The sequence below is a fragment of the Lathyrus oleraceus genome, chromosome 1 (assembly GCF_024323335.1).
Source record: "Lathyrus oleraceus cultivar Zhongwan6 chromosome 1, CAAS_Psat_ZW6_1.0, whole genome shotgun sequence".
NCBI lineage: Eukaryota > Viridiplantae > Streptophyta > Magnoliopsida > Fabales > Fabaceae > Lathyrus > Lathyrus oleraceus.
Window position 1 is genome coordinate 327,690,605 of NC_066579.1, and position 19,603 is coordinate 327,710,207.

The window sequence follows — 19,603 nt, forward strand, 5'->3', positions numbered from 1 at the left end:
CCATTAGCCTCTCCAGTTGGAGGATCAGCCACAACCTCCGGTTGAGTAGTAGGGGGATCCCTCTGTACCAACAATCTAAGCTCCTGTTGTCCCTGAGCCACTCCTTGGACCACTTCCATGAACTGATTCATGCGAATCCTCATCTCAGCGAGCTCTTCTTGTAGACCTTCCATTGCTCTTTGTTGATTTCTTCGGGTACCACATCGGTGAATGCCTGAGTCAGCTATCCTGCTAGTGGAATACCAAACAAAATGAGAACACTGCGGCAGTACCTGTTATGCAAGACATGCTAATGAATGTGCAAATGCAATGACATGTTTATCAATTCCAAAGGGTATTCTACCCCTTGATTCCAGTCTCACATCAGATAAAATTTTAGGAGAACCAGAAAACCCCGACTAGAATAAAAAAGAAGATATAAACCCCTGGGAATAGATAAACATGTGTTAAATGATATGAATGCAAAATGATGTGATGCAATGTAGTGACATGGGAATCAGGATTGCTGTATCTGCTTGAAAAATTGTCATGTCGCACTGTCCGAAGAGAAAACTACTGAGGAACATATAAGAGATCAAAGTTCTGCTCCAACAAGAATACCAGAAAACCGGGTTGGTTGAAGGTTAAGGTTTCCTGAATTTAGCTCGCCCCTCATTGGTAGGTTCTAAGAACAGAAGTTCGTCAGCTTCTAGCCCTTCAGTCGAGAATAATACGTTTACCACTGAAGGTTTGGCATTATTGCGAGATAAAAGACCTCCACTGACTCCCCTCAACAAGACATTCTAAAAGAAAGTTCCCAGCCTCGGGGTCCTCAGATTGAGGAGCGAGAATGCGCCCACCAGAGCTAACATAACCGCGCCTCGGAGGAGAGGCCTCGACTGAGTCCTCGGGAAATGGTCACAAGAGTCGACAATTTCTAAAGGAACATCATGTCGTTATGGAACACCCGTAGGACAGAAGATATCCAAAAGAAACCTCGTCTGGGTGTGGGTCTTCATGAACGACTTAACGTAGCAATATACTAAGCAAGCCTCATGACTATCCACTCTAAAACCTGTGTGTACGCTCAAGCCTGGGTAGTGGGCTTATCTCTCATAGAACACCCCAACCCAACAAACAATCAAACCAACAGATCCCACAGATATAACAATCATATGTACACAATGCAATAAGATAAAACAGATAAATGCTGAAAGTAAATAATTGTACAAAAGAATAAACACCGAACAAACAAGAAACTCACAAAAGCTAGGAGGGACTCGCATAGGGAAACCAGAATCCCTAGCATAGTCTCCAGCTGTCGCAACTAGGATGCGAAAAAACAACCGGCGAAAAAAATAAAACAGAAGAGTCGCCACCGTTCGTTATTTATCCCAAAGGAGGGAAAGGAAACGATCGAAGAAAACCTGAAGAGAAGGAAAAGATAAGGTCTCGTAACCAAATCTAGGGTTGGGGAGTTGATTATGCGAAGGGAATGTATTAGCACCCCTACGCATCCGTAGTATTCTACGGGACCCACTCTTGTTGTTCTTGTCTAAAGGGTGTAGGTTTATCTAAGGTACTATTTACTAAAAGAGGAGGTCAAAAGAAAATGAAAATGACTCGCAAGGATGTCGCATCCACTGCCTACGTATCTCATATGAACATGAGGATCAGAGTCTTCGTAGCTCGGCTACCTATGGGCTAAAGAGAAGTGTGCTCGCTAAGACATTGCATCTTATGCCTACATATCTCATCTGGAATGAGAATCAGAGCAAAACGTAGTTCGGCTAACTACGGGAACAAGGGTCTCGATTGTAACTAGGGCAAGAGAAAGGGAATGTCTCGATGGCAACGAGGGCGAGAGAAAAGAATCGCAACAAGGGAGAAAGCAAGCAAGATTTAGTTGTTAGTCGTCAGTCAAAACTTGGCAAGACATCGCATCTAGTGCCTACGTATCTCATCTGAACATGAGAATCAGAGTTGTCGTAGTTCGACTAACTAGGGGTTAAGGATTGCCATCTGAACATGGACTTACAAAAGAGGACACCAGTTGTGTCAAAGGAAGGTAGGCAATGTGTTCAACGTCCTAGCAGTAGGTGCCGCAGCTCGCTGAAGCGAGTCTTAGGCAGTTACCTCTTTGCAATAGAACAGACTGACATGCCAAAAGATCGGAGACGCACGGAAGGTCTAAAAGTGGGGAAGCTCTGCCCTAAAGTTGTCATGCAATGTGGACCTATATGTTAGGATTTACAAAGGGGAATATCTACCTAATGTTAGCATGCAAAGAATAAGGGAATTCTACCTATGTTATCATACAAATGGTTCTACCTAATGGGTGCTACCTAAACGGAACAAGAGTCGATGGATGGAGAAAGGAGAGGAGCCATGGATAAGGGTAGATGGCGATGCCTGAGGAAATCGACTTACAGGTAGATGGCGATGCCTGAAGCAATCGACTTACAGGTAGATGGCGATGCATGAAGCAATCGACTTACAAAAGGATGGATGAATACGTGCTGGTTCTGTTATGTTTTGAAAATGATTACTCGACGTTGGATCGAGCTTTTGATCTTGTTTTGAAATGATTATCGAATGTTCGTTTTAATTCTTGTATTAACAGATGAATAAAGAATGAAAGAATAAACATTATATACTTCATGGGAGAGGGGTACATTTGTTATGAATGGGGATTGTTCATGGCAATCAAACAATAAGAATATATGCCTCATACATCATACAAGTAGGCAACAGTTATCAATCAAATCAGATAATTAAACAAGTGTATACTCCAATCAAAGAATCAAAAAATGAAATAAGGGATCATTAAACAATGCATGGGATGTATGAACATGTTAAACAATCAAGCAAGAGGAACATGAATGAAAGAAACATGTATAACAGATAACAGATGAAAAGATGCGCACGAAGGTTCACTGAAATAATTTAATCAGGAAATGAGGTAAGGATCAAATAAAATCAAGAGACAAGGCCTCTAATACATGGCATATTAGATGAACAATGGAGGATCAAAAGATCTCTTCAATTGCCATATGCAATCCCTAAGTCAAACATCAATCATAGAAAAGTCAACTGAAAAGTCAAGTCAACTTAAAAAATATGAAATAAATAGAAAATTAATCAAGCAAATTATGAAAAATTAAACTAAATAAGGTGGGGTCAGGACATCATCATCCCCCAAAAAGATTTCAAAAATAATGAAAATTAGTACATGAATTAATTGAAATAAAATACAAGTCAAACTAAAAGCCAACCAACCAAACTAGGTTAAAAAATCAATTGAAAATGGGAAATAAAATTCTGAGAAAAGGTCAGGTTGACCATGGGACATTGGTCAACCTTCATCCCAAAAATCAAAAGCTAAAAATAATTTTAAGACCTAATATTAAAGTCAAGAAAAAAATGTGTGTTAAAATGGACCATTTAGAATAAATAATTAAAATAAAATAGTAATATTAAATAAATATGAAAATAAAAATTAAATAAAATTAAATAAAACATTAAGAAATATGGAAAATATTTTTGGGAATTTTTATGAATAAAGAAAATATTTTAAAATAATTAAAAGCAAAACAGAAATTAAATAAGAATTAAGAAAATAAAATAAAATGGACATGTGTTATTGTTGATGGGCCAGGCGAGAGGGTGTGGAGAGCAAAGAGTGGAAAGCCCATGGTCCAAATAATTTAATCCAGGGCGTGACACTTAATTAAATGAATATTTTATTAAAACAATTCATGTAAACATATATCAATAGGGCAATTTTCATTAAAACACTACAAGACAAAAAAACAATGGATGGCCATGATTAAAACATATGCATGGGATCTAACGGCTCATACGTTGCCACGCCATCGTCTTCTTCATGAAGCAAGAAACCCTAACCATGCATGCAGCCACACGAAAAATGCAGTGGTTTTTTCCAATTTTCCACTCAAGAATGCAAGTGGTATAGTACCCCAAATGCCACGAAATAAAAACCAAAATTCAAGTACAAAATGTGTAGATCATCATGGTGATTTGTTTTAGTAAAAATAATGGTTTAATCATGGAGAAAAGTTGACCACAAGAGGTCAACATGGACACGGGCAAAGGCATAAAATAACAACATGAATCCATAACATGAAGAACACATGCATATGGTTTGGCATGGCACACAGTGATGATCATAGATGAGCATGATGATGAACATGGTGAACAATAATAAGCATAGCATGGTGAACAATAATAAGCATAGGTATACCATTCATGGCCATGGAAGATGAGTGATAGAGGGTACCTAGTGGAGGCTTGATCCAATGCCTCTTTGATTGTGGAAAGGAATAGAAGGATATGAGGCTGCCTTCTTGGTGCTTTAAGAGACCTTGAGTGAGAGAAAGGAAGCTGCTATGTGATGGAACTTTCTTGCTTGCCACGAAATCCCACTACCCTGTTTTAGGTTTAGGGTTTGCAGCTTCTTAAATAGGGTGAAATAAATGTTTAAATGGGCTTTGAAATCCAAGATGTCCATAATGCAATGTGAGGGGTATTAGGTTTGTGTTATTTGGCAAAGTTTAAATGAATGGACATATTGCTGCAAGGCCCAAAATGAGGTGACAAAAACGTGGGCTGGTTTGTGGCATGGCTTGGCAAGCAAGAAATCCATTCCAAGGTGGTGACTTTATGGCCATGAAACTTGATGAGCAAGCTACCAAATGATGAAATAATGCAAACATTAGAAAGAACTCATGGAGCATATCATCTTTCCTGTAGATCACAAGTTGAAATGATAAAAAATGGCCCCAAAGTCATGTGACCACAACTGCAAAACTGTTGGGCCAGTTTGGCCTAAAATCTGCCTAGAAGATCAAGTCATGGTGCCCACTTTAGGTGAATGCATCTCTCAAACCATGAATCCAAATGAGATGATTCCAAAAGGAGGTGAAAGAAGACATGGAAAGGTATAATTGTAGTGAAGGAAGCATTTTCAAATGATTCCTTGAAGTGCAAGTAAACTAGCCAAGAAGTCTTGACAAACTTTGAAGATTTTTGGACTTAGAAATTTTTCTAAGTGTCTTAAAAATATGTCCCACTTTGACTAAGCATAACTTTCTCAATTTTAATCCAATTGGAGCAAAATTTATATCTCTAGAAAGCTTGGAACAAGAGGAACAACTTTCATGTTGGAGAACTTTTCAAACTGAGCTTTTATCTTGATGGAAGATGGGCTTAAAGTGAGTGCAACAATCATGAAAACTTGCCCTAAATGGAAAGTCAACCATTTCCAAATTAAGTAACTTCTCCAATTCCTAATTAAATGATGAATCCATGATCCAACCTTGATCAAATTTCCCATGTAGGATCCCCTAGGCATGGATTTTGAGATTCCACTCTCAAAATGTCAGAAGTTGACTTTTCTGGCCCCACAGTTGACTTTTCCCAAACTGTCTGATTCCCGATTCCAATGATTAATTGAAGCACCTCTAGCTTAAATAAAGAGTTGATTTTTTGTATGTAGACCCTTGTAGACATATGGTGGGCCATGGAAAAGAGTTTCACCCAAAGAATCAGAAATAAACTGATTTTATACCAAACCCTAATTTTAGGGCAAAAATGTTCGGGAATTGATTGCACTGCTTGCCAATGGATCTTTCTGAGATAATTGTGAGTCTTCATAGGCCAAGATGCCTCTCTAATCATTAAATGGATGAGCTCCTCTACTTCCAACCGAACATTTCCTGTTGCAAGTAGCCATGAAACCCTAATCTTCTGATTAAATCTAGATGAACACTCTGATAACTCTGAATCCTTCACTAATGAACTGAGGACCATAATAAGACACCTGGAGACCCCTGAGACCCTTGAGACTTGTATACTTAGAAAATAAAGTCCAATTCTCAATCTTGATTTGTGTGGGCTCCTTCTGTTAAGGAGTGATCAATCAAAACCTAATTTCCATGTCACTAATGCAGTATGCAATGAGTATGACCTAATATGATACCAATGAAATGTAAAACTTAATCCCATGCTTCCAAGAAAAATATAGGGTAAATTTTGGGGTATTAAAATACTATATAGAAAGTTATGCAAAGTGTCATAAGTTATTCTCATGGTGATAATGGTGTATACCACTCTTCGACCTGAAACCACTATGTACCCTAGATGTAGAGTCGAGTGCTTTATTGTTGATCCAACGTTGTCCGTAACTGGATAACCATAAAGATAGTTGATGGGTACTCCACGAAGCATGCTGAGGGACATGAGTGACCTAGATGGAATTTGCCCATCCTGCATAACAGGATAAATGTCTATGGGCCCAATATTGAACTGGACAAGGATGACATGGTCTATGCCTTGTGTTCAATATAGACATAAGGGCAAAAGGCTAATTCTACACATAAGTATTATCACAGAAGGTTTTGTTAGATCATATGACATTTTCGTGTCTTGGGTAGCAGTGATGTGTTGCTAGATACCGCTCACTGTTTATTATATTAAATGCATGATTTAATATAATTGCCAACATCGCGAAAACCTACAGGGTAACACACAAAGGACAGATTGATGAGAGATAGAGTAACTAAGGAACACCGTAAGGTACGGTGCCCTTAAGTGAATTATAGAACATCGTAAGGTACGGTGTACTTAAGTAGAATACGAAATATGGTAAGGTACCACACGCTTAAGTGATTTTGGGCATAATATAAGATATGGGCCAAAATACACTTAAGTGGGCATTTTAGCTTGAAGCCCACACAAGTGGTTCTATAAATAGAACCGTTGTGCATAAGCATTCATTGCGGTTGCATTATTTTCGTTTTTTTTCTCTCTCTCTCTCTCTCTCTCTCACTCAAAGCCTTATTTCATACCAGCTAGCACTAAGATTGAAGGAATCCGTTCGTGTGGACTGAGTAGAGACGTTGTCATCGTTCAACGTTCGTGATCGCTCCGTAGATCTGCATCAAAGGTTTTGATCATCACAAGAGATCTGCACCAAAGGTTTCAATCGTCACAAGAGGTAAATATTCTATCACTGATCAAGCCCATACGTAAGGATCTCTAAAGGAGAAATTTTTTAATTTCCGCTGCGTTTTGGACCCCAATTCTCCTTCACTTCTTCCAATACTGTTGGATTTACTGATGTAATATGCGATGTTCTTGACATCAGCCTTAGATCTTACATCCATATTTTTCATAAGTCTGTTGAACTGTTTTCCCAGCATTGCTACATCATTTTCCAAATCTTCATCAATATCTTGATCACCTTCCTCATCTTCCTCCTCAGTGTTTGACATGAAGGCTATGCTTTTGGCTTTCTTTTCAGATCCATGTCGCATCCGCGAAAAACAACCGGCGGGCTGAAACAAAAACAACACAGAGCCGCCACCGTGCGTTATTTATCCCAAAAAGGGAAAGGAAACGCTCGAAGTAAACCTGGGAAAAGCATGGTCTCGCGACCAAAGAGAAAGGGTACGGGAGTCGGTTACGCAAGGGGAAGGTATTAGCACCCCTCACGTCCGTCGTACTCGACGGGATCCACGCTCTAAAAGAAAGAAAAGGTTGCTAAACAAACATCACACACACACTCACCGAAGACAACACAGGTGGGGTAAAGAGGAAGAGGGCTCGCTAGGACATCGCATCCTATGCCTACGTATCTCGTCTGGAACGAGAATCAGAGCTGCCGTAGTTCGGCTCACGCACGCCAAACAAGCAAACACAAACACAAGCAAACTGGGAGCCTGAATGCCAATCACTGGACTTACATCAGCATCCGAACCAAAACACAAGCAAAAACGCAAACGTGGAGCCCGAAAGCCAATCACTGGACTTACATCGGCATCCGAACCAAACACACGCACACTGGAACCCGAATGCCACTCGATGGACTTACATCAGCTTCCAAGCACACAACAACCAACAAGTTAATAGGGAGTCGGGAACTCGAGCCTATAACTGTCAAGCACGCACACAAAAAGAAAGAAAAGTGCCCGGAGAGACCTCGCACGGTCTCCTGCCTACGTACCTCATCTGGTATGAGGATCAAGGCGACGTAGTTCCCCTGAACGGGAAATAAATTCTAGCCAGAAACCAAGGGGAGACACACTACTAGGGAGCTGTACTCGAGCCTAGTGTTATCATGCATCATTGCCCTATGTTATGGTTTCTACCTACTTGCACAACAACAATCTAATCCTATCCAGGAAGAAAGCAAGCATGCAAGCATCAACGAAATAAAGCAAACATTCACATAGCACACACTATATCCAGTCAAGTGAGGCTCAAACAAGGGTGGACTGCCGAGGCAAGTCAACTGTACAGGGTATTGTTCGCTCTTAACCCTGACATTGAGAGTCAGGGTGAAGCAGATGAAAGGTGAGTGAAGATCAGACTTCACAGCTCTTATCCCTGACCAGGGAGAGCTTCAGACAAAGGAGCGTGGGTCCAGAATGGAGGAACCCTTCTACGCTCAAGACTCTGACTCGACTGTGCAACAACACAAGATCTTGGGCTTGTGTCCCAATGCATCAACACAGTGGTGTGAGCAGAGGGACGACTCAACAGAATAGCGGGGGATAGATTGCATATCCCTTTGATCCGCCAATTGCCTCATAGAGGTCTTTACCTGCTTGGGGACAAAAGTAAACAATCACACACATCGCCTCTTAAGGAGGACTTCAGACAGTTGCCTGGCCAAGTAACAGGCCAGGTCTTCCAGACTACATGGAGAATAGAAATTCTACCTCAATTGGTTTAAAAACCAAGCAACAGCAAGCAAGTTCTCAAGGAACTGTAAGCAACTTAATGTACCTGAAATCAATCAAGTATCATCAATGCTCAGACAAACCAACAGTAAACAGCAAAAGTCAAACAGTCAATTTGTACAGTCAACACAAGTTAATGCACATAAGTGCAAGCCATGAGCTCAAACTCAAGCATCAAACCCTACAACACAAAGCCAATGTTAGTCATAAACAATTCACAAGTCAATTCAATCAACTTGCAATTTTCTCCTTAAGGCTTTTGCATCTCAACCTGAAAATCCAAACCAAACATGAGAAACTAGACCACTAGGCCAAGCCTAGGGTCCAAAGGAGATGAAAAATCCAAAACAGCAAGTGAAAATTATCCACAATCACAATCAAACAAATTAGAAGCAAGACCAATTGGTCCCATGCTCATATCAATCACCATTATCATTTTATGCACAAAATATCACAAAGCATGCTATTTGCAACATCAAAAGACCAAACAGAAAGATCTCAATCAAATCCCTATCAAAACAACTCAATTAATTCCTCAAAAATTCAAGTCTAAACAGAACATATCCAATGAATAGCATATCAAATTTAAGCTCAATTGGACAAAAGAAAGTAGGTCAATGAAAATCAAGAAGTTCAGACAAGTTCAAGCAAGCCAACACATGGTATCCAAACAAACATCAACTTCCAAAAATCATAAATCAGTGACAATACATGATAAATGAATGGGCTCAAAACCACAATGACGTATAATGTGTCTACAATTCTCATACCAAATTTCATACTCATACAATCAATAACCAGAATTTCACAAAGCAAATGGTAACATGTGTCACATGGAATCAACAAAATGACCAAACAGAGGGAAAAATTCCAATCAATTAGGAAATGCCATCAATAAATCCAGAAAAATTCTCATGTGATCTCATCATAAATATGCTCATCCATGCAAAAAACTGGCTCAATCTAACATCCCTAAGCACATCAAATAAAATCATGACGTTCATCAAGCTTGGTGTGACACAAATTGTCACACCTCTAATCAAAAAATCATAACTCAGCAACCAAGTATCCCAAAATTACAAACTCTACATCAAAATCACCATCAAAGAGTCCAGAATATGCACAAAAAATTTCATCCATTTATTTGGAAGCATCATCATTTTATAAAAGATATGGCAAGACATGTACAAATGTGACACATTCAATCAATCTCTAGACAAATTAATTTTCCACACGTGCACAAAAATCACAAAAATCATGATAAAATTCTACACATTGTAAGGAGAATGGTGAAAAAAACCTCACAAATTTTGGACAAGAAATGAATCAATTATGATTTTCTAAAGATCAAGCATCAAAAATGGAATTGAAATAAAAAAAAGAAAATGAAATAAGCTAATTTAATGGAATAATGGCAAACTTGTAATATTTAACCGTGTGACCAAAACGACGCCGTTAGCATTAATGCGTTGGCAAGCGCTCATTGGCAGCTGGAAGCGGGAAACAACATTCAAACAAGGCCAGGCGAAATTTTGGATCTATCGCGTGTTTATCATGTTCTTCACCAAGAACAAATCCAGAAAATCCAGAAAATGAAGAACAAGAAATCTTAACCAAAATCAACAAACTACACATCATTAGAACCGTCCTTCAACAAGGATCATGAATATGTAACCAATTCAACCTAACTCTAAGCATAGCAACGGGATCGAACGATTTAAGAAATGATCATCAAACTTCAAATCACGATTACTCATTCAATTCTCAACCAAATCAAAAACTATAAACATCATGATAATCTACATTCAAAGACCTACAAAAGCCATATAATGATTCAACCAAACGAAGAGTTCGAGCATTTACCTCTTGGAGATGGCAAAGATGAATTCTTGTGTTTCCTCGTGTAAAACTCTAAAACAGATGAAGATCAATGCTTAGGAAAGTGATTACAACCAGTAGTTTAGCTCAACACAGCTTCAGCTTCGAGAATCATCAAAATGCCATGGAAATGCAAGCTTTGGACAGTCACGATTCTTGATGCTTTTGGCCACGAATTCAGCAAACAGTTCCTCAATGAGTCTTGTGGAAGATGAACCAAAGAAGAATGATGCAAATTGATGAAGAATTGGTGAAGAAATGTTGAAAAATAGTGATGAAGTTCTTGGAGAATTTGAGAGGTTTTGATGAAAAAGTTTGTTAGATCTTGGAGAATGTGATTGTAATCTTCAATTTCTGTTATGATTAACAATATATACCCCTGCTAATCCATTCCCTTAATCACAATTACCAAATTGGCTTGATTAGCATAATGTGATTTAAAGTGAAATCTCCAAAATGACCTTCTCCAATTAACCAATGTAACAGTAAAATAACAGTTGAAACAAGTCACATTGGCCATTTGGAGAGTGTTGAAAGTGGTCTTGTGTGAAAAATCCAAGTATTTCTCAAATTCACATGTTCACACCAAAAATTCAAAAGAAGCCACTTGAAATTTGACTTTTTGCCATGAGTATTTTTGATGAATTTTGACCATACAACATGAAAGTACATGTGAAATGGGGTTTGCTCAAAGAAAGATCACCCAAATTGGACATTCCATGTGAAAGTTATGCCACTTTGATTTTAGGCATTTTTGGAAAATGAATGGAATATAACTTGTCAACCATACATGGGAATTTCAAGTTCTTGGACTTTTTGGAAAGGTGAGATCAAGATCTTCAACTTTAATGTTGAACAAAATTTCATTTGAAGCATTTTTGGACATGTAATTTTGTGGTGAAAAACTTTCCATTTTTGGAAACTTCCATTACAAGTCACTTTCCATTTTTGGAAACTTTTCTCCTGACTTTATTTTCTTCATTCTTGATCTTTGAAATGTCAAATGAAACTTGTTTCAACATGAATAAAGTGTATCCAACTCTCTCCCACCTCCAAATCCATAAAATCAAGCACAATTGACCACAGTTGACTTTTCTGACTAATAGATGAATTTGGCAATGCACTGATCCAGTTGAAGCTCAATTCTCTGATGAAAGGGCTCAAGGATGAAACCCTAGCCTCCATAAGCTCAAAATAATCATGACATGATCCCCATATCCATTGTAGACCCCATCTCCTTGCCATGCCCTGATTGGCCCAATGCAACTGATTAGGGTTGACCAGTGGTCAAAACCCTAATCTCAAGGTATCTGATCAAACACTTGGATCTCCTGGATGATAGCAAGACCATGATGATGATGATGTATCATTTCAACCAAGATCAAGATCAATCTCCTTGAGAAATCATGAAACCCTAATTTGAACCACCACCCTCAGATGATTAGTGATCAGGTCATTCAATCAATGAAACCCTAGCTTGCACTTTAGCCCCTTCATCTTCTACTCAAGACTTAGAAGGATGACTTGCACAATGTAACCACATGATATGCAATATGCAATGCCTAATGACCTAAAAAATGTTATGCAAATATGTTATGCTAGTCCCAAGAGAGGAGGGCAAATTTTGAGGTGTTACAATCCATCACACATTCCCATCTCAAATGTTTGGAGGGATCCAATTAGCTCATCAACTCTCATATTGGAGATGTCTTAAGACTCTTCTATGGTTGTCATCTTCATAGCAAATCTCTTAGGGAGTGACCTGAGTATTTTCCTTACTAATTTTTCATCTGACATCTTCTCTCCCAGGGCTCCTGAGGCATTATCAATTTCAAGGATACTCATATGAAATTCATGGATATTTTCATCTTCTTTCATCCTTAAATTTTCAAACTTGGTAGTGAGCAGCTGCAATCTAGACATCTTCACTCTAGAGGTGCCTTCATGAGTGGTCTTGAGAATGTCCCAAGCATCTTTAGCCACCTCACAGTTGTTTATCAGTCTGATGATATTCTTGTTTACTCCATTGAATATAGCGTTCAATGCTTTAGAATTTCCAAGGGATAGGTCATCCTCCTCCTTGGACCATTGTTCTTCAAGTTTCTTATCAGTTGTGGCTTCTCCTTCCCTAGTAACTACTGGATGTTCCCAGCCTATTAACACAACCTTCCAAGCCTTATTATCAAAATATTTTAGGAAGGCTACCATTCTAGGTTTCCAATAGTCATAGTTAGATCCATCCAAAATTGGTGGTCTGTGCACAGATCCTCCATCTCTCTCCATGGTACCAGAAAGTATTGTCCCTAGATCTCACCCAGAACCAGAGCAGGATGCCTGCTCTGATACCAATTGAAATTCCGGTATCAGATATGAGATGTCGAAGGTAATGTCATGACACTAATGTCTTAGTAACACAAACAGGATAAAGATAAAGAATAGTAATGCAAGAGACACAACCAATTGTTAACCCAGTTTGATGCAACTCACCTACGTCTGGTGGCTACCAAGCCAGGAAGGAAATCCACTAAATAGAATCATTTCAAAGATTCTCAGTACACTTCAACAAGTTACAGTCTTTCCCACCTAATCTCTACCCGTGTGATTTCTACCTAAGCACTCTTAGATATGAGAACCCACTCACTCCCCCTCAATCACACCTATGATTTTAAACAACAATTCCTTATGAAAAGAAGACACTCTTCAATAACACACGCTTGATTTTACTTAACAGTTTCAATCAAGTAGACACACACTTGATCTTGCTTAACAACTTCAATCAAGTAGACACACACTTGATCTTACTTAACAGCTTCAATCAAGTAGACACACACTCTTGCTTACAAGCTTAGAATGGCAAATTATAACTCACAAATCAGACCAATTCATTCATCTATGGATGAATTGAACGGCTTACAAGTCTCACGATCAAACAAGGCACAAACCCTTGCTCTCTCTAAATATTTCGCTTTGTATTGGTTGTGTATCAAATCAGGTTTTCCATGTGCTATTTATAGAAGCATTCAGCTGGGCTTGGACATCTTGAAAACCCTAAAGCTATTTTCCAATTAAATCTTCTCATGACAGCTGGTTAGATCTCCTTGGAAAATAAGTAAATCAGGTTGTAATTAATGATTGAATGCGCCTGCAAATCAGATCTTCAATCATACATAGATTGCCATTAAATGCACAATCACATAACACATAACATTCACCCTGAATGTTCTGTGTACAGGATCTCATGACATCGGGTCTGACATCCTGGAACAATCCTGCATAATTCCATTTATAATTTCCAGCAGGTACATAATATCATATGTTATGACATCGTGTATGACATCCTGAAACAATCCTGCATAATTCCATTTACAATTCTGGAGTTTGAACTTCCAAACAGAAGATGAAGTTCAAGCTTGACTTTAAGAGAAATCTTCAGAAATTCTGTGGAAGTGAGGGTTTGAATTGGTCTAGCAATGCTTGGGCAAGGTATTGACGATGAATATGAATCCTTAAGCTTGTTTAAAAAGGCAATGCACTTGATATTTGCACCACTTGAAATTTGGCCAATTTTAGAACTTCCTTGCATGGATACATGGGCAATGATTTGGGCCTTAGGAATGATGAAATCCACTTCCAATTCGTGTCCAAAGTGTACTGAATCCACCATGTGGAAGCATGCAAAAGAATTTGATCATTTGAAATCCAATCTTGCCAAAACACTTCCGATAATGAAGCCATGCGCAAGTCCCTCAATTTTCACCCAAATGAGATGGAAATTGGACTTTTTGAAAAGGTGAGATCAAGGGGAACAACTTTCATGTTGAACACTTTTTCATTTGTGTAGCGGTAAATTCATGATCATCAAGCTATGGATAAGCTAGAGATCAAATAATAAGAGTCGCCACCGCGCTTTTATTGTTTCCAAGGGAAAAGGGAAAAAGTATGAACAAAACCCAAAAAGTAAGAAGTTTTCAAATCAAAACTAATAAAATGTCAAAGATTACAGGTAAGGGGGTTGGTTACACAGATGGAAGGTGTTAGCATCCAAAGTGTCCTAGGTACTCCTACGGAGCTCTTTTTGTCTGCATATGTATTTGGTACAAAATGATGTTTACAAACAAATAGAATGGGGGGATGAGAAAAGAATTCATTAATTATATATTTTTGTGTTTGGAAAGACCTTCGGTCTTGTGCCTACGTACCAACATAAAAATGAGGGATCAAAACCTCGTAGTTCGTGATACAAATTTCAAAATGGATGCATTGCTTTTAATAAAAATTAAGTTTGAAAGGCACAAAGGCCTAAAAATGGTTTGAATGAGTTAGTTCTTTTTTGGCTTTTTGAAAGTTTAAGTCAAGTATGGTTAAGTTTATTTACAAGTTTGATTTAAGAAAAGAAGTTTGAAAATACAATGGCATAAGGCCAAAGTTCTATCTTTTTGCAAAGTGGTCAAAGTATAGAACAAAATAAGTTCAATCAAAGAAGATTTTTGAAAAAGGAGGGAGAGATTTTGAAATTAAAGAAATGGGGAGGAATTGAAGTGACTAATCCTATGCACAACATTAAAAGTTAAGAGTTGCAAAGATCTGACCAAATGGTTAGCAATCCAATAGACAAGAATGTCAATAGAAACCCAGAATTCCCTTGAACTTTTAGAATCAAGCAACACACAAATGCCCAATTATATTATCTTGAAGAGCAAACGCATCAAATAATGATAGAAATATCCAAGCTTATCCATTCCATGATCTTCTTCAAGATTAACCCATGTAGTAGATGAATTTCACAAGTCACAAGGTCAAAATAACAGCTACACAATGATCATGTTGCAGAAGAACTCAAAAGGATCTTGAATGATGTATCAGATGAAGTTTCAAATTACAAGCACTTGGTTTCTCAATAAGTTGCCATTGGCCAAGTCCTTTAGCATAGGAATGTTGCCTAAATTCTAAGTCCATTTGTCCAAGATCAAGCCAACAGTCCACACAAACGTTTTTTAGGGTTTTTGTTGTTATTATGTACATTAATGGTCAAAGACCACACAAACAAGCAAAGTATACACAATAAAATATATCATACAATATGGTCCAAGTGGACAAAGTGAAAATTGCATTAACATAAATAATTAGAATGATATGAACAATGGCAAAAGTATAAAAGCTAGAATTAAATGACATTAAAGTAAATGGCTTGAAATTAAAAGTTAGTTGTTAATAGGTTAGAAGTTAGTATTGATTTTCTTTTTCTTTTCATTCTTAGACATTCTTTGGAGAACACTCAACCCACTTATCACAAGCATGGATCCTTGAGCCAAGACATCTTCCAAAGGAAGGAAAAAAGGCCAAGTTTCCACACAATACCATGGAAGAGGGGATACTTACAATCTTACTAACTAGAATGCTATGCCTTTTTATGTCACAAATTTAGCGCTATGTTAAGCAATCGTAATTGGACTTTTGTAGAAGTCACAACTATTTGAGATCGGGCAATAGAATTTTGGTGGTAATGCATGTTAGAGACATATTATTATGGACTATGCTCATGAAACATACCACACACGAAAAGAATATGCAAAAGGTGTGGCTTAATCTCATCCATACTCATATTAATTTTTCAATCAACTAGCTTTAGGACAGTCAAGGGTTTTGTTATTTTAGAGAAGGTCAGTCAAGGGTTTTGTTATTTTAGAGAAGTCTTTTATAAAGCGTCGGTAGAAACCGGCGTGTCTAAGGAAACGACGGACTTCTCTAACAGTCTTAGGAGGGTTAAAGTTTTTTATAACTTCTATTTTTGCTTTATCGACCTCAATGCCTCTTTCAGATATTATGTGTCCTAACATTATGCCTTCTTTGACCATAAAGTGGCACTTCTCCCAGTTTAACACTAGGTTAACTTCTACGCATCTCTCTAGGATTTTCTCACGGTTAATAAGGCAATCTTCAAAGTCTAATCCACACATCGAGAAGTCGTCCATAAATACTTCCATGATTCCGTTGAGATAATCTGCGAAGATTGACATCATACAACATTGGAAAGTAGTTGGCGTATTACAGTGTCCAAACGGAATTCGTCTGTAAGCAAATGTTGCGTAGGGACAGGTAAAGGTTGTTTTCTCTTGATCCTCGGGGTGAATGGGTATTTGGAAAAATCTAGAATATCCATCAAGATAACAAAAGTAAGAGTGCCTGGCAAGACGCTCCAGCATTTGATCTATGAATGGAAGGGGGAAATGGTCTTTCCTAGTTGCCTTATTTAGCTTCCTCTAAAAGGGGGAAATGGTAGTTCCTTAAGTTCTTAGGCTGGTTTTTGAGAATTAGGTGAAGGGTCTGGAGTAAGATCCAGACATTCGTTAGTGAGAGGTTCTGTTTCCTCTAACTCGTCATCCTTTTCATTCAGGTTTGAAAATGGTCTGTTCTTAAGTTCTCCTTGATCAAATTCTCTTATGCACTCATCTATGATATCGATCGCATAACATGCGTCTCCTAGAATTGGTGCCATCAGGAATTTCGAAAGAATGAACTCGATCTTTTCGTCCCCTACTTCCAAGGTTAATTTCCCTCTTTTGACATCTATTATAGCTCCGGCTATTAATAAGAATGGTCTACCTAGAAGGATAGGGATATCTTCGTCTTCTTTTATATCCATGACCATAAAGTCTGTTGGGATATAAAGTTGACCGATCGGTTAACAGACCTATCGGTTAATTGAAGGGACATCTTAGTTGGTTGTAACTCTCCTAAGTTCAGCCTCTTACATATAGCTAAGGGCATTAAACTTACACTAGCGCCTAAGTCTAGGAAAGCTTTGTCGATCACATGATTTCCTAAAATGCAAGGTATAGAAAACCTACCAGGGTCTTTCTCATTCTTAGCAAGTTTATCCTCAAAAATAAAGTTGCATTCCAAGGGTTTTGCATCGTCGAGCCTACGCTTGTTAGTTAAGATGTCTTTGAGAAATTTAGCGTAATACGGAATTTGGGTGATAACTTCGGTAAAAAGGATCTCTACATGAAGCTTTTCTATCACTTTTATAAATTTTTGATATTGGTTGTTGACTTTGGTTTGTTTAAGTCTTTGCGGATACGGGATTGGTGGTTTGCATGGGGGCGGTGGTTTGTAAGTTTTATCCTTGGCTTCACCTTCTTGGTTGGTTTGTTTCTCGGGTTCTTCAGGTTCCTCTTCTTGGTTAGTAGGCATATTCTCTTTAGAAGTTTTGGACTCGCTCATTGCTGGGTTCTGAGGCCCTTCGTAAGCGGTCCAACTTCGTAACGAGATATCGTTAGCTTGCCCTTGAGGGTTTGGTTGAGGTTGTCCAGGAAATTGGCCTCCAGGTGTAGTTTATGGGGCTTGGTTTTGTGCTACCTGTGAGATCTGGGTTTCAAGCATCTTGTTGTGAGTGATTATCTGATCAACCTTGGTTCCTAATTGCGTTATAAGTTCGTTTACGTGAATGTTTTGGTTTAGGAACTCTTTATTTTGCTGAGTCTGGCCCGATATAAAGCTTTCCATGATCTTCTCAAGGTTAGACTTCTAGGGCACAACTTGCATATGTTGGTTTGGTTTTTGGGCTTGATAACCTTGCGGTCTCTGAGGTGCATTATTTTGGATATGGTTCTGGTTTTTATAGGAGAAATTTGGATGATTCTTCCATCCAGGGTTGTAAGTGTTTGAAAACGGGTTACCTTAGGCGTAATTCACTTAGTCGGTATTTAGTTCGTTCAAAAGGTTACACTCCGCCGATTCGTGTCCTTTAGATCCACAGAGTTCGCGCTCTGGGTGGACTACTGCTACGGTGTTAGTGTTTGTAGACATATATTCGATCCTAAGGGCTAAAGCGTCCATTTTTGCCTGCATCATGTCTAGAGAGCTTACCTCATGTATTCCACCTTGGGTCTCCTTTTTCTCTATTGATGCTCGTTCAGTTCCCCATTGATAATGGTTTTAGGCCATATCCTCAATTAGGTCACAAGCTTCTGGATATGGTTTGTTCATCAGCGCGCCACCTGCGGCAGCGTTGATGCTCATCTTGGTATTATAATGGAGTCCATTGTAGAAGGTATGAACGATCAGCCATTGTTCTAGGCCATGGTGTGGGCAGACTCTTAATAGCTCTTTATATCTCTCCCTAGCTTCAAAAAGCGATTCTCCTTGGTTTTGAGAAAATCTAGTTATTTGGTTTCGAAGAACAACAGTCTTACTAGGGGGAAATATCTAGCAAGGAATACTCTCTTATGGTCTTCCCAGGTAGTTATTGAATTAGCTGGAAGTGAATCTAGCCATGAACGTGCTCTATCCCTGAGGGAGAAAGGAAATAATCTTAAACGGATCGCATCGGTTGAAGCTCCGTTAGATTTAAAGGTGTTGGCTAGTTGGATAATAAAATTTAAATGTTGATTCGGGTTCTCGGTACTGAGACCCGCGTATTGGTTCTGTTGCACTAATTACAACAAAGACGATTTTAGTTCGAAATTGTTAGCAGGAATAAGGGGGTTTACTATACTCGAACTAGGTTCCTCATCAGAGGGTTGGGCGAATTCCTTAAGAGGTCGCTTATCACGATTCTTGGCCATAGCTTTCTTAATTCGGATGAGTAAGAGGCGTGTACGAGTATAACGTTCGGGTTCCGCTAAAGGATCTACTAAATTTCCGGTACTACGGGTTCTTCGCATTTACCGGCTAATAATGCCTTAGTCTATACGGTGTAACAACAGGGTACGAAATTTAACAAAGTTGGTCCCTAGCAACGGCGCCAAAAACTTGATCACTGTGATTCCCAAGTGCACGAATAACGTCGAAGTAATATAAAAGAATATTGATCCCACAGATACCAATTGTCAATCTATCGAATACTATCGTTACGGTGTTTATCTAAGGCGGTGTAAAAGAGATATTGGGTTTGCAAAATAACGGTAAATAATAAATGCAGGTGAAAACAGGTTGAATGTAATTCACATCAGTTAAGTGATGTTTCGATTGTCTAAATA

General features: G+C 38.6%; 1 non-coding gene across 1 annotated transcript; it reads left to right on the forward strand.

Moving 5' to 3' along the window:
- Positions 1–18,699: 18,699 nt before the first annotated feature.
- LOC127115973 (small nucleolar RNA R71) lies at positions 18,700–18,806 on the forward strand. Its single transcript, XR_007800969.1, has one exon. It is a non-coding gene; the product is annotated as a small nucleolar RNA R71 (small nucleolar RNA).
- The last annotated feature ends 797 nt before the right edge of the window (positions 18,807–19,603 follow it).